Below are 20,145 nucleotides of genomic sequence, written 5' to 3'. Positions count from 1 at the left end.
CAAAAGCCTCGAATTAATGGCACCAACAACTCGATTGCACCTGCCATTTTTCTCTCTTTTCGTTCTTTTCCGTGAAATACGCGAAAAACTCGCGATCATCGTTTAACCATCGTAATTAACTCGTAGCAACTGCGAGAATATCCAATTTTTTTTTTATCGCTGAGCAAGTTGAACAAGAAAAAAAGAAGAAGTGATAAAAATTCGGTGGCAAAAATGTAATGAAACGATTCGCTGCAATATCGCCGTGGCTATCGGCGGATATTGAAAGAGAGGAGATGAAATAAACTCGTTTCCTATCTTCTTTTCTTTTTTCACAAAAAGTTATGGAGAAATTAACGCGCCAAAGTGATCCAGAGTAACGATGCTAACTCGATTTCCCAATTTGTTAATGATCGGTTCTGTTCCGTTATTTACATGGATTACGATGATTATAATCCGGCTGTACGCTACGTTCTTCGATGAAAGTTTCGATTTTTAAACCCGAATTTTTATGCCTGGCTTGGTATAACCGAGTAGCAACATCGATTTATCTGATAGACGATACGTAGGATACAGATTTTTCTAGGGAAATTTAATTATGAGAAAAACGAAACTCTGTTATATGAAACTGGAAGCAGAATCGTATCTACTGTTTTTAATATTAGATACTTTTTTTGATAAAAATGAAACAGAATCGGCCAAAAAACGTTAATAAAATAAGAGCGAACAAATAAATGGTAATAAAATAATTGTCCGAAACAGAGAGAACAGATTTTTTATCAAGTACATTGTAAATTAATTTTAAACGTTTATAGAATAAATAGTTCAGAAACGACTAAACGCGTTAACAAATATTATGTATAGCTCGTCGATCTTTTTATATCGCATAAGCGTTATAAAAGATCGTAAATCGAATATATCGAAAGGTTGAAAGGGATTAATTTCGGTTTGTGCTTGTGTGTGTAGGTTTGCAGAATTTGAACGCAGGAAATGTGTAATTGCGCTCCAACATACGGAACGTATCGCTGAAGCGTTAAATTGTATTCTCAAACTGCATTTCCACGCAAATTACACGGGCATGCGATATCATCTTTCGAGTGACTTTCTTGCGGAGACAAAACACGGTACACTGCGGGCTTGCGAACACCAACAAAACCTTTTATAATTCACGGATTCTATGATGGAAAGCAAATCCTCTGTACCGTCTGAGAGATGGCAATCCTCGATACGAAAACTACTCAAGAATTCGTAATATCTGATATCTTTATTATTCTCGAAACCTAGTTAAGGAACTCTCAGCCATTTATATCTCAAATCTGAGGTATAATAATATATGTTAGGTATTACGTTGTTACAATATTTGAAGTACCGAAGTACTGAAATCTTCATAATTAATAGTTTTTAAGAGGTAGGAGATGTTCATGAATGTTCAGAATTCATGATATTTAATAGCGTAATGCTAGAAATACCAGAAACTCTGAAATTCTAATGTTATATTTTGTAATTGAGAATAAATTCAGAGCAAGTTATAAACTGTAGTATCTCTTAATTAAACACGTAAATAATCGTGGAAAGTTACTTGAAAGTTAATTTTAATTATACCGATTTCAGTTCTTGTGCAAAGATGTAACTTTATTGCAAACATGTTGTTTATTTTTAGAAAAATTATTCACAGTTAACAAAAATGCATAGTAAACAGGTTATACCGTGCTAGGATACAGATGGAATAAAAGTCCAACTCGAGACTACTCGCTCGAAAAGTTGATTCGATTAACCTGAAGCACAAGGAAATCATCAGAATCTTAAAACCATCCCCTGACGACACTCTTACGTCTCGCGTTTCCTTTTCATTTCTCCGCATCGACGTCAAATTATCACGTAATTTGCGTCAAGCGAATCAACCAATATCCCACCGACGAACCATGTGAAATGCAACGCAAATCCCTGCAGGATGGTACCCGGCAAGACTCGCAGCTTCGACTTTCGCCGAAGGCAGGTTAATTAAGCGAGCAAAAGACGCGCTCGAGTGGCGTTATCGAGGCGTTAGGTTTGTGTTTGCAACGCGAACAATAAACCACGACAGAGTCTAGTCTCAAGTCAATGTATCGCGTGGCATACTGTTATTTCCCTGGTACTATATTGATTCCGGTGAGTTCACAATTACGCGACCCAGCCGCTGGCTTTCAGTATCTTCCTCTCGACGACGAGCTTTCTTTCTCATGTTCCAGCCAGCCCCATCTCTTCGCTAGCTTGTCGCTTTTGTGGCCTCGACTTCAACGATGTGACGCTCGATTTCAGTTTTCGAGCTACTCTGTTTATGAATATACATCACTTGCAGCGATGAATTTCCCGGCAAAGTACACCGAGGCACGTCTAATTATGCGGCCAGCCTTATCGTCTGGCTGGCTGCTCACAGTGGGTGGGATTAATTACGATGATCGTTTGCATCTTACTCTACGTGTCTTATAACACGTGTTTTAAATGAGCGAATTTTGCATCTTGGAGAACGAAAAATCGTTAGTCAGATTGAAATTCCTTGTTATTTTCTGCACAAACTGCAACAGCTGGGAACATTCCTAACAAAATTTAATTCATCACGATATAACGTGACATGGTATTCCGAGGATTTGATTTTTATTTTACTCGATTACTATTCCTACGCCACTGTGTCGTTCGAATGGCCCAAGAATTGGTGAAGTTGTATAAGTATAAAATGATAAGGAAAGTGAAGCTGTGTGAATGCACGCTGAATTTGAATGGGTAGAATGTTTGTGTGTTGCTAGCAAAAGAAGCTAGGGTTACTTCCGTTTGATGATGTGTCCTGGTGGGTGTGGTGATTGCATTATTTTTTTTTTTTTTTACCAGTTGTGCTTGAAGCGTTGGGCGTGTCGAAGCGAGTGAAGAAACGTGTTTGTGGGGGTGAAAGTTTTGGAACAAGTATTGAGAAAAACGGTTAGAGTTCTCCCTTGTCTGGTTAATCGTTGATTGGCTCTGAGTACGTGAGATGCGTGGGTTAATAAAGCTAAATCCACACAGGCGTCTGCCTGTCCGCTGATCGTCCGATTGTCCGCTTACAGATCAATTGCTATCTACGAATTTTCCAAAGTCCACGTACTTTGTCACGACAATGGTACAACGACAATGTCAGAATTTCTATCTGATTTTATCCTTAATGATAAAAATCGAAAAAGGTAAAAGGGTTATTGCACGTATAAATTTACAGAGGTGCACAACCATTCTTTTCTTAAAACGAAACATTTGGTTTCAAAAATATTCACTGCAAAATTATGCTACGATCATTGGTCGATCATATCATAAGAATTGTCCAAGTTGTTCATCAATTTGACATGCATCATACCAGCAATATCATCGTATCACGAGATCAGCTTAGTGTACGAGTATAGAAGTAGCGAGCAAACTTTGGCGTTTGCTTTGGTAACGGTGGTGGTAGTGCTTGGTTTCGGATACTTCCGGTTTCGAAGGATACGACAAGGATGGATAGAAGTTGCTGAAAGGAAAATATAATACAAGTTCGTAGTCAGGTAAGTATGGAGTTTAGAAGGTTCGTTAGTCAGTCTATATGAAACATAATCTTCGCAAATGGAGTAAAAATTATGAAGAATTGTAACGATGTTTACGTAAAAGCTAAATTTTAACGAAGTTGGAAGTCGTGTTCCCGTTTTATAGCAGATGATAAATGTTACGTACTCCGTGATGAAAAATGGGAATGAACAACTAATCACTTATATACATATATCAAACTATTTTTCATTCTTTATTTTAAATATCCTGAACAAATTTATAAAAATCACATATAAATTTACTTCTGCGTATTACGATTTCTAAATTGATACTTTTCGCAAGTTGAAATATATCAGAAATTAATACGAAATTAATAAATCCAAAATCAGATAGCGTACTTTTATATTTTTTCTTTCGTAAACGAATTTTACAGTTTAAATATATTTTTAAGCGTATTTGTTAGACGTATAAACGACGCTGATTTATTAGTTGGAAGAAAAAGATGAATGATACGACAAGTACTACATTTGTACCATTTATTTTCAAACAATACTACAGTCATGTGTATTTCACAATTGTGTTACTATTTTTAATGGAAATGTACAATTGTTTTAGATAGACTTTTTCGAAACATTGTCACGAAGCATCCTCTATGAACCTCCATTGAGCTGTCCCTTTCGAATACTTAATAACAAAAAAGTATTATTTTTTTATTTCTTTCAGTCATTTATATATTATAACGGACCCTGCTAGAATCATTGGTTTAGTATTGAACACATATCCTATTTATCTTTCTTATACGTCTAATGTTTGTTATATGTAAACTACTGTCTTATGCCTTATATATGTCTTTAACCTGTATTTGTTATTATAATATACCTTAACTTACATATATATAATTTATGCTGTATATTATGCAGTATATGTATATCCATTTTGTGTATTTACAAGGATGTATTTGTTAGACTTGCTCGACTATGGAGGCTGTGTCTGTTTAGTTCTACTCTTTCATGCAGAAGGCTCTTTAGGGTTGCTTTGATGAAGTTTGCCAATTCCCATACTGGTTTCTCTGTATCCGCTGTTAGGATTTGCGTCAGCTCTCTGTTCTCCAACCACCTCGGTCTAATTTCTTTCGTAGATTTGGACATTTAGTTAGAACGTGACTCATATTTTCCTGCTCTACCTCTTTGTATAGTCTGCATTCGTAGATTTTTTCCATTTTGTATTTGTACTTCTTTTCGTTTCTTGTAACCCAATCTAACTTCCCGAGTAATCTTGCTTGTTCGATGATTTGTTTCGCTGCAAGTGAGATGTTCATATTCGGCTAATTAAGTTTCTCCAGTTTACTTTTACCAATCTTCTTACACATTTTTGCTATAGAACGAGTTTAGCACTCTCCTTCCATTCTTATCGCGCAACTTTTTGGAGATTTGTTCCGATAATCCTTTTCGTGTTTCTACTTGCACCTTTATATTTAACAGGTTTACATTTTCTCTATCGTACCGCTGTAACTTAGTTTTCAGCTGGGTGGCCCAATTTCTCCTTTCGTCTGGTGACTTTCTGTTCAATAGTGTCAGTTTTTCCCAACATCTTCTTGAGTAGCTTTGTCCTGTCATATTTGACATTTTTGTCCACTATTTTGTCAACAAGAAGAAGGTAAATCGTTAGCAAAAGCTCATAGAAGACTTTCACGCTAATAAAACCGAAGAACGCACTGCAATCGTGCCATCTCATTCCACGTTCCACTGTCATCGTTTCCATTATCGCGCGAATTCAGTTCTCTTTTGTGAAAAGCAAGCAACCGCTCCGACGAACCAGCAAAGTGCCGTGAACTCGATAATCAACAACATCTACTTGCCAAGTTTCATTAAATTCAATTCCATTAGAAGCGCCATACGCGCCAAGTAATCGACTGTATTGTCGAAAACGATCGGTAGATGTTTACGCGTCGAATCGCGCGCAACACGACGAAATCGATAATCCAGGTCGTAAGAGAACAGATACGGAAGATCACCCTTAACCAGTCCCTTCCACTTGCCCCTTTAACCCAGCGCGAGGTCTCTATGCAAATGTAATCATATTGTTTCGCGAAATGGCACGCCAAGATTATCCTCAATAGCAGCCCGGCGTACAATGCTTAAGTGATGTAGCTGTTTATGAAGTGCCTTCCAAGATTTGCATATCGACCAAGTGTGTGCGGATTACGCGTTTCTCTCCCCGCCTTCTATATTCCACGAGACTCGCGCTCTTGCGCCGTGTGAATTTGCATCCCTCAGAAGCAGGTAGGTTAAGGCAAGTACATTTACGAGAAGATGACTAGGCAAAGTAATGCACGTCTGATTGGTTATTTCACACTGATCACTGGATACAATTATACAACGATGAATCTAGTATTAATTATGAGAAAGTATGGCAATTATTGTTAGCTATTACAAAAGCATAATTGACTATGCGTTGATGATCGTTGCTCTGATCGAGCGAGCGACATTTATAGAGAAAGTCCTTGTACGTTGTATAGAAAGATAGCTTAATTTAATTTGTAATTACTGCCGCACGTAAAAATTTAAAAATCGTTTATAATTAATCCATGCAACACAATTAGTTATATTTGCGAGCAAGCTTCTCCCTGGTTATACGCTCGTTACTTTATGTATTATACTAATGAGAGGCGTTTCACTTTTATCCTCCATATATTTCACGAAATTTATATGGAATAACATTCCATTGAAATATACCACAACAAAACTAGCGAAAATTATTTTTCATTGAAATATTCGACGATAAAAGTACCAGAAATCATTTTCAATTCATCTCCACAGCTATATAATACGCGGCCACGGCGTGATTTTATCAAACAGCCACAAATCTACGGCACAGACAGCATCATTGTGGCGCACAACAATGTGGTCCCATTATATTGTCAACACTGGCATTAGCTTCATCAAGTACAAATATATCTCAACACCTGTCTATTCAGCTCAACAGCAATTCGTAACTTACGATGCATATTATTAAATTCGAGCTTCTATTAATTGGCACAATTATCGTCTAATTTTCTACATATACTTTAACGTAACAAGATTCTTATTTAATTAGCACACAACAATAAGGGGACTTAATGATCGTGGAAATGAAAAACAAAGTGTATTTGAATATTCATTTCGAAATAAACTAGCTTGAATGTAAAATAGCGAAATTATATTTGTATTGTTTTATAGAGTCATTTGGAACTCAAGAGTCTTCTGGCGTCACAAAACAAAGTGAATTGAATAAATTACGTTGCAACTTCTACCACAGTTCTACTATTTTAGTATCAACTACTTTTGGATTGATAATCATAATGTTTTTTCTTTTTAATTTATTCTTCTTCTATTAACAAATATAAATCGATCATTTCAATCACTTTGATAGTTAGAATATTGAACACAAAATCGAATAGAACAAAAATGACACGATTTATTAACATCAATTTTTCAGTTGCCAAAGTTAAGCGATTAGAAATTTCCTTTCTCACATCCCAAAGGAAGATAACAAATATTCCTTGTAATTACCGTTTCGTGGTAAAAATAGCAAACGTAATAAAATATTTCGTAATAAAAATAATATAAATAATCCTCTGCTTGAGCATTTTTCGGATTCACGCAAAAGTACAATTTTACGATGAAGAACAGAGTCAATGTACATTTTTGCGAGACGTACGGCTACGTCTTGGGTTATTCATCGGAGAAGTTCGATACGGAGCCGAGTGTAAGAAGTTTAAACGTGGCGAGCTTATCGCGCCGCGGTTCCCTTCTTATAGTATTTTTCCGTGACTTATGCGAACACATATCGGCCAGTGATCCAGCATTTTCGCGCCGAGTGTCTGTAAACCACGCTATCCCTGGCAACTTTATAAAATATCGGCCATTTCAACTTTTCCTACGTACCTGTACCACCGCGGTTTCCAGCTATTAATCGCGTTATAAAATTGATCACCGCTACGCTGAGGCCGCGAAAATCAACTGCGAACGAGCATCCCCTACTTTGGAAAATTTTATTAAACCTCGTACGATTATGTTCGGATCGGAGCAATATTCCGCTCTTTCTTAATATTTTATTCCACGTCTTTCGAGGTTGTTTGGAAATATTGCAAATTAATTATTAATTATAGTATTATTTATATCCGCTAATGTACAATACGACGTCCAATCATTGATTATCTATTTGATTGAATTAGTAATATTCTGTAATGAGTCTATAGTTAAGAAATTTTAATTAACAAATTTTGAGTACTATTTACCTATTTTGAAGATGAAACGTTCGCTCGAAGAACTTTCGAAGAAGACAGCAGAATCACGGTACCAACGGTATTTCAATCTGTAACAAAAATTAATCCATAATTAATGACAAGAAATAGTTACATAGAAAAGATCACAATGACGTGTCGATACATTTTTACAGCCACTGTAATTCCCACATCTCGATCTTCCTAATCGACAGAATATTAGAAAAAATGTAAAAGAAATCACAGAATATTCACAAACGCTTTGTTCCATCATTCGCTGTTCTTGTGACGAAAATCCACGGAAATCGAAAATGTCGTAGATGGAATGTATACGCGAAAGCGCTCGTATCTTAATCGCTGCTACAAAGTGCGGATTTCAATCGACAGAGAAGGTACCGATACCCTGGCGTACCTAATTGGTTCTGATCGATCCGACCCTCGTACTAATTAGTAAGGACGAGTTGTTAACGAGCCTGCCCCGTCGTTTGGCTACACAGAGTAGTACCAGGTACAGCCGGCGCGTATGAGAGCAGAGGAAAACGACGAGGAAAAGAAGGAAACACGGCTGGACGGAAACGGGTGTCGCTTCGGGCGAGAAGATGATTCTACAGAGCGATTCACGTGGTTGGAACAAGCGTTTTTCGCTTCCTTTTTTTTCCCCCTTTCTACCTTTTATTCCCTTTATGTTGTCAGCGGAGAAGAAAGTTTAGAAGAATACGTTTGGAAGGAAGGGGTGATTTCTGTTTCTCTCTTTTGCGATGTCTGTTCGTACACTTTTGTTGGTTACATTTTTCGTAAAAATTTCTCTTTTCGTACTCTGTATATATTCCGTTTTTAGCTTTACGTAAGTGGGAAAAAATTGTTGTGGAAGAAAACGTTAAGGAGATGATTTGAAATATTTCTTTTCTGATGCTTCTTGGTGGCCTGGGTTAAATTACATTTCTCGCAAAAACTTCATTTTTGTGTTGCGCGTTCTTTGCTCTCGCGCGTGCATAAACGGAGAAGAAATGGTAAAAAAATGGCGAAAGAAGAAAGAGCGAGTCAAAGATTTTTTTACAGGTTAAACTTTTCACGAAAATGTCTTCTCCGTGCTGTATACCTCTTTTGGTTTTATTTTTGTGTAAACAGAGGAAGATCGTAGAAGAAAATATTAGATAGAAGCAGTGACTCGACCATTTTTTAATGGAGTAAATTTTTCGCAAAAATTTCTGTTTGTCCTTTCGTGTCCTTTCTTTTTCCCAATTCTACGCACACGAAAAATATCTTTTACGCTGATCTTTAATTACGTGCTTGTAGTTCTTTACAGATCGAATCTTTTCATTGAAAAATTTCTTTCTTGTATTCCGTGTCCCAAATGGCATTATAATTTCTAATGCTAGGCTCGACAAATAGTATTTTTCTGGAGATTTTACGAATGGATGGAAATGCGTATGTATAACGTAAAAAATAAAAATGTCGAGAAATGAAACGTTCGAACGTTTCGTGATTTACACTTCTTTTTTTCTCATTTGCATCGGCAAAGTAGATTTGTAATTTATTATAGTTTTTTTTAGTTATTGCATTTACGCGTTCGTTTAAGTATCCATCGCAATAACGTTGTCGTATCTTGAATAAAAGATGAGGTGTTACCACTTTGAAAGGTACTCATTACCTCACTATTCTACCCTAATATCTTTACACGCAGAAGGGTAAAAGGAATCGATATATGGAAAGAAGGGACACATCAATCAAACTAAAGGAGTAATTTTTCGAGATTTTTCCTCGCGTTGTTACGAAGAAAATGGGGTTAAAGGAAGTGGAATTTCCTTAAACTATTTGGTTCTTTAATGCGCTACCAAAAATGACGTACGATTCGTCTAGTAGCTGCGTGACTGCGGCTATATACACAACGAAGTGCAATTTTTCATAACAAATATAATATAAACCACGAGAATATATCTTACGAGTCTGACTTATGGCTTCAAGTCGCAGCAATGCATTCGTGAAATATAATAATTACACATTCCTGGTTTAAGTAAAAGAAGTCCAATATTTTTCACCACTTACGTACAGAAACTTTCAGTAATTTTCTGCAATCTCGACTTTTATTAATAATCATTGATATTGCAAGGTGAAAAATAAAAGAAATACAGCAAGATTGAATGTTATTACATATTAGAAGACAGAAATTGTGATTTAAAAATTGAAAAATTACGTTTCTTCAAATTTTAACTCGAGATAGATAATTGAAGAAAATGTTGAGAAATTTTGACGAAGAAAAGAAAGTTGAAGGATGGATTTTTATCCGTGAAGCGATAAAGAAAAGCTTCTGGAGAGAAAAGAAGGTCAATCTAATCGCTGGTAATATAATTTCTATTAAGATCGATGTCTCGCTGGACAATTAATACGAGGCTATTTTCTCAGTGCTATCTGACGCATAAATCACAGCTCAACGTACTTGCAGATCTTAACGTTCGATTAAACCGAGGGCACGCAACTAAGTACACCGAGAAAGTTTGTTTAACGTGAAAGTGTCCTAGGCCTTTAACGATAAAACCGGCCGACGTGGAAATTGTTTTCGGGCAAATTTGTTTTTATGGACGTGAAAAATCGCTACTAAAATACAGCCCGTTGTATATTATAAAACAATTAAGTATTCATAATCGTAGACCGGTAAAGTTAATGCCGCAAGGATATTAAATCTTCAAGTATTTCGAAGAATGAAATTGAAATGTCGAAAAAATTCAAATCTCTAGATATTCTACTATATTCTTGTTAGAATCGTGGAATTAATTTATCGAAAAATTGGGGATATTTAAAATTTGTAAAGGATTGAAAAACGATTGGGATATTTAAAATTTCAACCACGGTATTCATATTAAATCGGGATATCTAAATCGGAAAAATATGTTCGTAGACCTGCGACACGACTATTTGTTTCGTTAATTGCGAACAAGTAATTACCAGTCGGCAACACACTTGTCAAGATAATTCGGGAGGAGTCGTTGTGCGTTTAATGCTAGCAAATGGGATCAGCCGCTTCAATTATCCTGGCGACACGAGTCGAAAAAGCTTGGCTTGCTGCTCATTAACAGGAATTAATTATTCGATGGAACATAAACCGATTACCGATGACGAGAAACTTACTTTACGACGGTTCTACAACATTTTCATTCTTTTCAAATTAAACTGTTCGTAAAAACTGACCGATTTCGTGATCGAAAATCAACGAGCGAATGTATAATGAGCGAATGAAAGAGATTTAGCGATTAAATAGTTAATTTACAATATTTCCATTTAAGCAGAAATCAGAGGTAACTGGAGAAATATATGGACGAAAATTACGAAGGTTACGAATAGAATTGATGGAGGAATAATCGATATTAATGAATCTCAAATTCTGTTTCACCGTGACAATATTCGATCGCGAACAATGAAGAAATATTAGATAGAATAAAAAAGTGTAATTGGAAATTATTATGGAAATTATTACGTCGTCCATTCTATTCTCTGTATTTATTGTTAGTATCGACAAACTTTCATTTATTTCGATCGCTATAGAACGATACACGTAATAGATTATCGTCAGCATTGAAGATGTAAAATTGATCTGGTAATAACGATCGATTATCTATGTTTAGAATCTATAATATACAGCGTGCTCGCTGAAAAACAGTATATTTAAGTTTCCTTTTCATATAGCTACGAATATTTAGTATAAGTGCATCCATTATATCTTTCTTTGACAGTAGGAATTTTAAAAAGACGTAGAAAATATGAAAAAAATATTCAACGGAGGAATTAATAAATTATCAACGTTGTAAAACATGGGACAGATATATCGGAATATCCCAGAAGTGAGAAGGTTACGTTTAAATGAAATGTTAGCTCGATTTCAATGTTAAAATTAAATTGTCATGGTACAAAACGCACTTGAAAATTTTCAAGTAATTTGAAAAATCAATTTGTTCGATTGGTTCGGCTAATAAACAACCGGCAACTCGATCGAAAACTTTCGCCAACTATTTGGCTTCTTTACGGTAACTTCGAGCACGCTCGTGATTTTTCTTCTTTAAAAGCCACGAGTCGGCTTCGTAACCGCTGCCAATGCGCCGTTTAATGCTTTTTCCTCCTTTTTTCCCCCCCGTTCCTTTACCGGAAATAAACGGAACACGTAATAAGAAGCTTTCCTCGTGCAGCTTGCGGCTCACACGTCGTAGTTTTTCCGCGGTCGGTGGCGCAGTTACTTGGGGATTTTGGTAATTAGCCAGGACGATATTTCACTAACTGTTACCCGAAGGAAAGTTTAATAACTGGGGCTCAGTTCGAAATCTCTCTAAACGGTTTTTCAACTTTCAATAACACTTCCGCACATTTCCACATATATATATATATATATCGAATATATATATATATCGAACATTTCCTGCGGATTAATTATTTGCGATCTAATTGAAACAACATTTCGATGGATAATTTTGATCTTTTATGTACGTACTGCGTTCAATGATTTTCGAACTGGTTTAAACTTTCAATCACACTCCCGAATATCGTGAAACCTATGGATTAAAAATTATTTTAATATCCTTCGTGAACTGATTGACAAACATTTCGGTGAATAATTTGCATTTTTCATATATAGTATTATATAACATCTAGTACTGTATGTCCATAAATTGTCAATCTAAATTAAATTAAATTAAATTAAATTAAATTAAATTTCTCTAGTCACGTTGTACTTTTATAAATTATTAATTGACTAAACAATAAATATATTTGCTTTTGATAAAGCTGCTCTGAAATTTTAGCATGTACATCGCATCTTTAACAACTAACTGAGAAAATTGCTATTAATAATTGATAAAGAAGATCGTTTCTTTCACAGACGAAAGTATTCTATTCCGAGTAAATTGACTCGCGTTCACGAAAATTGATAGATATTATTCGACGATTATTACATCGATGTAACGATTTTTCGGGGATGCATAGAGACAATTCAAGAGGTGACAAAACGTCGGCAGTTGCGTTTGAAAATAGACGTGACTAGATGCAGAGAGAAAAAGACAAACGAGCAATGGATTCTGGTCGATTTGTCGACCGGCAGTTTCCCGTGGACGTTCGTCAACCTCGAGGATAATTGCTGTCAAGTAAAAGGGGCGCGATGTTAAACTATATCTCGTCGAAACAACCGCAATTAAGGTCGAGCGTCCCTCGAAATGGCTCTAATGGCTCGCATTACATGCAGGTTACATGATCGTGTAAAACGTCACCACGAGGCTAAGCATTGACCTACATGGATCTATGATTTTTTAAATGCTTTCTCTTCACTAGTGTGCGTCGAATTTCAAAATACACTGGGTGACCATTTCGTGGCAATTTTGCCAACAAGTAAGTTTATATTTTAGAATAAAGTTTTCGCATAGGAAGATTCATTTATCGAGAGAAATATATTTGAAGGTTGATCAGTTTCGCGTATATTAAAAGAATACCTGTACGTAGGCCGAGATATGTTTAAATAACGATAAACTTGCATATAATTTTGTTAACGAAAGAAGAAAGGAAACTGGAAAGTATCGATAGACGAATTATTCGATTCCATTAACTGTTAAAATAAATAGAATATTTCTTCTGGGTTTAATTTCTATTTTCAAACACCATCCCTTCTGGAGTACCATAAATTATAACATTAGGTTGTCCGGAAAGTGTCACCTTCGTATAAAAGTGAAAGCAAGTGTGTGAAATGTCGTGGTGTTTATCTCGACAGAACAAAATGTACGTAATTCGAGAAAATAATATAAAACAAAAAACGTTTATTTTAATTATTTGCTCGTAAAACGAAAGAAACTTTTCCGACAACCTACTATATTTTCTGTCAATCGTTCATTTTCTATTTTCAGTCGACAAAAATATTCCATCGTAATTAGAATAAATATAACAGTAAGGTATTTGATCCTACTAACTACCGAATATTCTCTTCGAGTTTAGCCTTCGCTGTGTATGTTATTTCACGTTTCCGATTTCCTCCTGCGTGTAAGACCCTTTTCAAGTTTCACCTCCTGTTGCATGTCACCTTATACGTGCAATGAAGCATGATCATGCTCGCAGGTAATTTAATTTAAGCGAAGAGACACTTACGTGAAGTTGCTTCGTAAAGACACTTAAACGAAGCTTTATAACTCATTGATAAAAACTACCTGTTGCATTTGATAGTAGTTGATAATTGGTAAATGAAAAAGTTTCATTACACATAATGCTACTATTTGTTCAGGTATTAGTTCGCGAGAGATAATGACTTAAGCTAAATTTGACATTAAATCGATAAAAGTGGTTGGAAGTTAAATAGTAGGAAATATATGTATACCTTTAGCTACCTCTTTCTAGTAGATAGCTATTTAAATAGATTGCTCGATACATCTGTAAAAGATAGCTGCGAGAGATCTGCAAATCTGAGCGGTCAAGTATTTCAAAGACTGAAATATTTCTCGAAAAAGAAGCGTTCAGATTTGGTAAGCGAATATTTTAAGAGAACCATTCCACTGAATGAAATTTCGCTTAACTCCACCAAGATAAACAGACAAAGAGGAAAGCAGGCTGAATAGAGAAAGCACTAAAAATGAAATGTTGTAAAAATGCATTTTCTTGAATTGAGGTAAAATTCTGCTATTGAGAACCAAACATACAATTTTATCAACCAAGATGGTCTTTCTTTCAGTCGAGATATCTTTATATTATTCCTTTTTTTAAAGAGATAAAACCATCCTCTTCTTTTGTTGATACGATTTCCCTAGCTTCAGTTCTGAAAGAAGATGTTATAATTAGCTTCTTATAGAAATTTAGGAAACTCTTGAAATACCGACTATGACATTTTCCCATCAAATTCACTTTTTAATAATTCTCTGAACGAAAAATAAAATAGCGTTTGGTCCCACTGATTATTCTCGCCGTTATAATCGACAATAACGAAAGGTACACGTGACGTTAATGTCATAATTAAAAAAAAGAGATAGAACCTCGTTACGAAGAGAGAATTTTGATTTCTAAAATTCAACTACATTTAAAAAAAAGGCATATCTCAGTGATATACACTTTAAAATAACAAAAAAAGCAGTCTCTGAAATAGGATTACCATAAAGATACAGTATATCGATAAAAGCACAGATGAAAATCCAATATGCAAATCGATATCAATATCCAAAGTATATTTCCACGTCCTCGTTACACGGATACTGAATCCACTGTCAATTTTTTCGTATTACTTCAAACTAATTTTTAATTGATTAATTTTAATATAAAGTTAATACTAAATAATACATGAGTAGCCAAAAACCTCAACGTACAACCCCTGTCACATAATCATACCCCAAAAATTTCACTTTCTAAACCGCAATCATCCACGTCCAATGACATCATGAATTCACACCCACAATGCCACGAGCAATTAAAAGGGGACCGAGTCTCGTTTAACACGACACGTGTTACGCCAGTCAAGAGGAATGTCCATCGAGCATGGCAATGTCCTCCGCATGAGATGAGTCATCGGATCATTGAGATCTCTGCTTGGATCAGCCGGTTTATTGGGTTGAAGTGTAGCCGAGGAAACCGCTTCACTGTTGCACCCGGATCCGCCGATTCAAAATTAATGAGATTCGTTCGATCAATTTTTCTATTCAAACTTCAATCAACGCTTCGAAAATTTAATGTTAAAAATATAATTCTTGTTTATTCGTTATCTGTCACAAAGGATAAGTCCTTCATCCGATAAACGAATTATTCCCTTAACGAGAATAATTCTAGTTATATAACTTTTTTAATCACATCTACTTCGACTAATTATCAATTTCCGTCTGTTATTCTCCATTAACAAAAAAATAGTATCAAGTACCCGTGTTGATGAAAATTGTTCACTCACAAAGTTCGTTTTCAGGAAAACTGATTAGAAAAGGTGAAGAATGTACTTCGTTTGTTCGATTGGCGTAAGTGCTGAAAATTTGATTATAGTTTCAACGTGTTGTTAATCGAGGATCAGTTATAGATACAGTTATCGAATTCCAGTTCTGCAAACTTCGCGCCATGAAATTTCTAATCCTTTAAACTCTCTTAACTAAGCACCCAACTGACTTTTAATTAGTTCAGACACCTGCTAATAGCGGTACGATAAGTTTACTATTTTTATTTTAATTGTTATTTGTTAACCAACTAACTTTCCACTGGCAATTTTTTTTTTTATCGATAACAACGGTTAAAAGATTTATGATGCGTCTGATCCGTGGAAAATTCCAAAAGCGACTGATTTTTCTCTCAATTTAACGAATATCTTGGATATCGCTAAAGATCAACTATTTTCTTGAACTTTATAGCAGAGGCTCAAGTATTCGTGACAGTACGTTCGTTCGTACCAACTGTCTAACAGACTCGTCATTCAATTTTTATTCTATTCATTACTTGCAGATCCCTTCGTCTTATTAAATTTCCCCAACGTCTTTATCCGATATTTCCTTTCTATCTGCCGCCCTATGCTTCATCCCCTGGATATTTCTTTACCGACTCGTCGCCAAAAGATCGTCCCAATAAGTCGTCGAAATGGTGTCACATTTCAAACTGGCAGCTACTAAGCAGCAGACTGCGCGGAGACTTGCCAAACAAGGTTCTCGAGCAACGGGCAAGTGTTAGACAAAATCGACGAAAGTTTCCAACAAGTGTGGAACAAACGTAACTTTCTGCCACTTTCTTCTTGGCCCGATCACCCGTGCATTTGACTGGGAACACTTCGGAGAACAGAGCGAAGTAATTTGTAAAATTTCAACTTTCCACCAAGCCATATGAATGTCATTTCTGTTTCCATTTCTATTTCTTATTGCTTGCTTTATTACGTATCGATGATCAATATTCCTTGACAGAGGAATCAAATTAGTTAAATTCCTTGAGAAATTACCTTGACAACTGGCTGTCTTCGATGCTACTCATAGTCTGTATTATATTTTTCTAATAATGTTGTCATTATTGTAATTGTAATTTTGTTGACAACGTAGGAACGTTTCAGACTCGAATTGCCTCGACAAAGAAAAAGTATTTCGGAGTAATCTATTAGGTCGTCCGGAAAGTTCCTTTCGTTTTATAAGGAAATAATGGATGCACAATATTTTCCATTTCATATTATTTTATCGAATTACGTACATCTCGTTCTGTTTGATCCATTCTGCTCTATCAAAATAAAGATCTCAACGTTCGACAGATTAGGTTTCATGTTTGCGTAAAGATGCATCGTTGTAAAAGACGTATCTGTAAAGGAAAGACACTTTTCCGACAACCTAATATTAAAAAGGTACGACATCTCGAAGAATTCTTACGCAATTATTGGAAATTTTTATAAATTTCTATAGATCGAGCAACTTGTTCAATTCTTTCCTATTTTATTTAATTAAATCGCGAACTTAAGCTACTTATTCGACATTCCACGGACTCTTAACCAACTTCGCAACTACGTTTGTTTTTAAGCACGCACCGAGAAAGGCGAACACTTCGTCCGATCAGACCGGAAAAACGGTAACAGAAGCGAGCAAGTTTCCTTTGAACCTGGCTCTGTTCTTGCTTCACTTTTCTTGCATTCAGCCAGTCTGTTCATTAAATTCGCATTTTCGCGCAGGAAATATCCAGGCTCGATCGAAAACCATAACCACCGACAAACTTTGTATCGAGTCACGAAGAGAAACAAATATTTTCCATTCCGATAATTTAGTATTATCTGCTCGCTACATACCACAAATATGTTTTAGAAATGGCGCCGCTATCAAATATCGGTAAATATTCATAATACCGAAATGTTGTCCGTAATGCAATATATTGATGATATCGTTAACATGCCGACAAATTCCATTTAATTAACAAATATGCTAATACATGCTACATCCTGCAAACTCTCGTGTTATCCACTTCTAAACAATATTATTCATGTTTCGATAAATATTATTGAACATGGATAATCGGAATATCAAGAAATATCGATGATCTTTAATAACCTCTCAAGTATAATTTTTATTTGCTCCATCACGCTGCTCACTTTTCTTCGTTTCATCCACGAAAGGAACGTCGGCCTGTCTTTGCGAATCGGCGAAAGCTCACAGCCATCAGGTTTGTTTGCCCATTTCCGAAGCGGTTTGCTCCCTCATCGACGTTTTAACGATTAAAAGCTACCCACTCCCACGCTCTTACTCGTGGTAACGTGAATCTTCGCCGAGATTTATCCGTTTATTGACATCTACGCGATTAGAGCAGCTCTTCGCGCCGGTGGCGGAGCAACGATTTCCACGGGATCTTTGACCAGGATAATCTTTTCACCGAGAAAAATTGTTACACCGGCGCTTAAGGCTGGTAAACGTCGACCGATTTCATCTTGGGACGTTCGATCTCGCGTGAAAGTTTCGAGCGATATTCATGTCCTACGAATAATTCAGAAAATTTCTGAATAATGGATCTATAAGGCTTCTTTCAATTAATAAATGCCAGTTTTCTGCATAGATTCTGTTCGCTACAGCACATATTTTATAAATTCGATATATAATATTCATTTGTGTGGATGCCTTTCTTTATCAAAATCTGTGTATTTATTGTTAAAGGAACACTGTATTTTTTACGATCTTCGAATTATTTAATCTCCTCCGTTGAAACTCGAAGCGAAAATCTACAGGCATAAGAATGTCTTTGAATTGTTAAGAAACCGATCAGAATATCCAGAATATCCTTCTGTATGCTTTCATAAACATTACTATGAAAGAGGAACAATAACATTTGAAAAAAATGTAACAAATTTCTTTTAGTTTCTATCTTTGTTCCTTTTGTTCATTCGAATTTTTCATTTTTCCAAAGTATCTTTTTCCCGCATTTATGTCACAAAATAACACCGGTTTTTACCATACTCCATTATTTCAATGCGCAGCAAAATGGTTTAATTCCACGAAAAAATGGTGATCGAGGTAATACAGAAAGGGACGTTCTACAATAGATTCACAGCAACAGTATTGCATCATGCACGGAAATTTGGTTTCGAATGTAGGTCGATATACGTACGGTATAATAGAATATTCTATCCAATAATTTTTCTACAGTCCTGAGCTTGAATAATGCATGGAATAGAACGTAGAACGATAACGTAGCGTTAATCAGTATTATTTAGTAGCTGACTACACGATACGCGTAACTATCGAGATATCGTTCTATTGCGCTCGTAAATCTCTCTTTTACAATGCGAAAAAGTATTCAAAGAGCAAATATTCCCAGCGAGCAAGACAGCCAGTAACAAATCATTTGTCATTGTACCTTATGCTAATGCTGAAATGTTCCAGTTAAAAACGCGACTGGCTCGAGTATCAAAAATTCAAGCGACGACTTTTAAAAATGGAAACACGTGGATTCTTCCTAAATCAATGGAATTTCGAATGGACAGCTGTAATTTTACACGGGGAGAAAAAAATGAGAATAAATCATTTTTCATCTATGTTTTATAAAACGACTACGCATTGATTCAACATTCAAGAAAATGCAATATTAATTTTGGTTAAAAAAAAGTTCCCCAAAATATTGGAAAACAGAGTTTTAATTCGATACAAAATTATTGAAACTTCAGTAAAATACGGTATTGTTATAACGTAAAAAAAGATTAAAGGGAAAAATACAAATTTCTAGACAAGGCCAGAGAGTGACAGGATTTTAATAATGAAAAAAATTGAATAGTATGATTAATAACATAGAGTTTTAAAAATATATAAAAACATGGTTATAAAAGCTACATAATATAGGCGTTTCAATATTTAATGACGGATATTTAATAACGTAAACGTTCGAAAATACAATTTTAATATAGAAAAATGATTCCAGCGACACACGGATATTGGCAATATTAATTTAACAATATGAAAAGTTTAATAAATGGAGTATATTGAATAATACAAAGTTACAAAATATAATAAAAAGTTTGCAATTTTTATTTAACGTAGGGAGATAATTCAAAGGTCACAGGGATACAATTTCATATTAAAGTATCGTACAATATGAGAGATACCTCTCTCTATCATAATTTATACGAAACGCGATGAAACGTAGTTGTAATTTAATAGAAGAGTATTGCAACAAACTACCCTACGAACGGAGGATTGTCCTTGTTCACCCCAAGACCCAATTAACCGTGCAATAAGCCATAAAATTTAGTCCTCGTGGACGTTTCAAGCGATATATCGTCACAAGCGGATAAAAATCCTTGGTGGTGTTCTTCGCGAAATTTGAATCTACTACGTTGCAGGGTCCTCTCTCTACCCTTCGGGTTGTCACGCTTTCAGCCATGTACGTAACACCCGACGACGAGGACGTGGCATCGTCGTGGCGTGGAAGACGGAAGCAGGAAGAGGCAG

General features: G+C 35.6%; 1 protein-coding gene across 4 annotated transcripts in view; it reads right to left on the bottom strand.

The window, feature by feature from the left end:
* LOC122571077 (connectin-like) overlaps positions 1-20,145 on the bottom strand; it is a 348,033-nt gene that overhangs the window by 154,472 nt on the left and 173,416 nt on the right. For all 4 annotated transcript variants that reach the window (XM_043734336.1, XM_043734335.1, XM_043734338.1 and 1 more), the window contains one exon: positions 7,781-7,857. The gene's annotated coding sequence lies outside the window, so the exon portion shown is untranslated. The remainder of the gene's footprint in view (positions 1-7,780; positions 7,858-20,145) is intronic.

Source organism: Bombus pyrosoma, linkage group LG9, assembly GCF_014825855.1.
Source record: "Bombus pyrosoma isolate SC7728 linkage group LG9, ASM1482585v1, whole genome shotgun sequence".
Classification (NCBI taxonomy): domain Eukaryota; kingdom Metazoa; phylum Arthropoda; class Insecta; order Hymenoptera; family Apidae; genus Bombus; species Bombus pyrosoma.
Note: the sequence above shows the minus strand (reverse complement) of the source record. Positions and strands in the feature narration are given on the sequence as shown.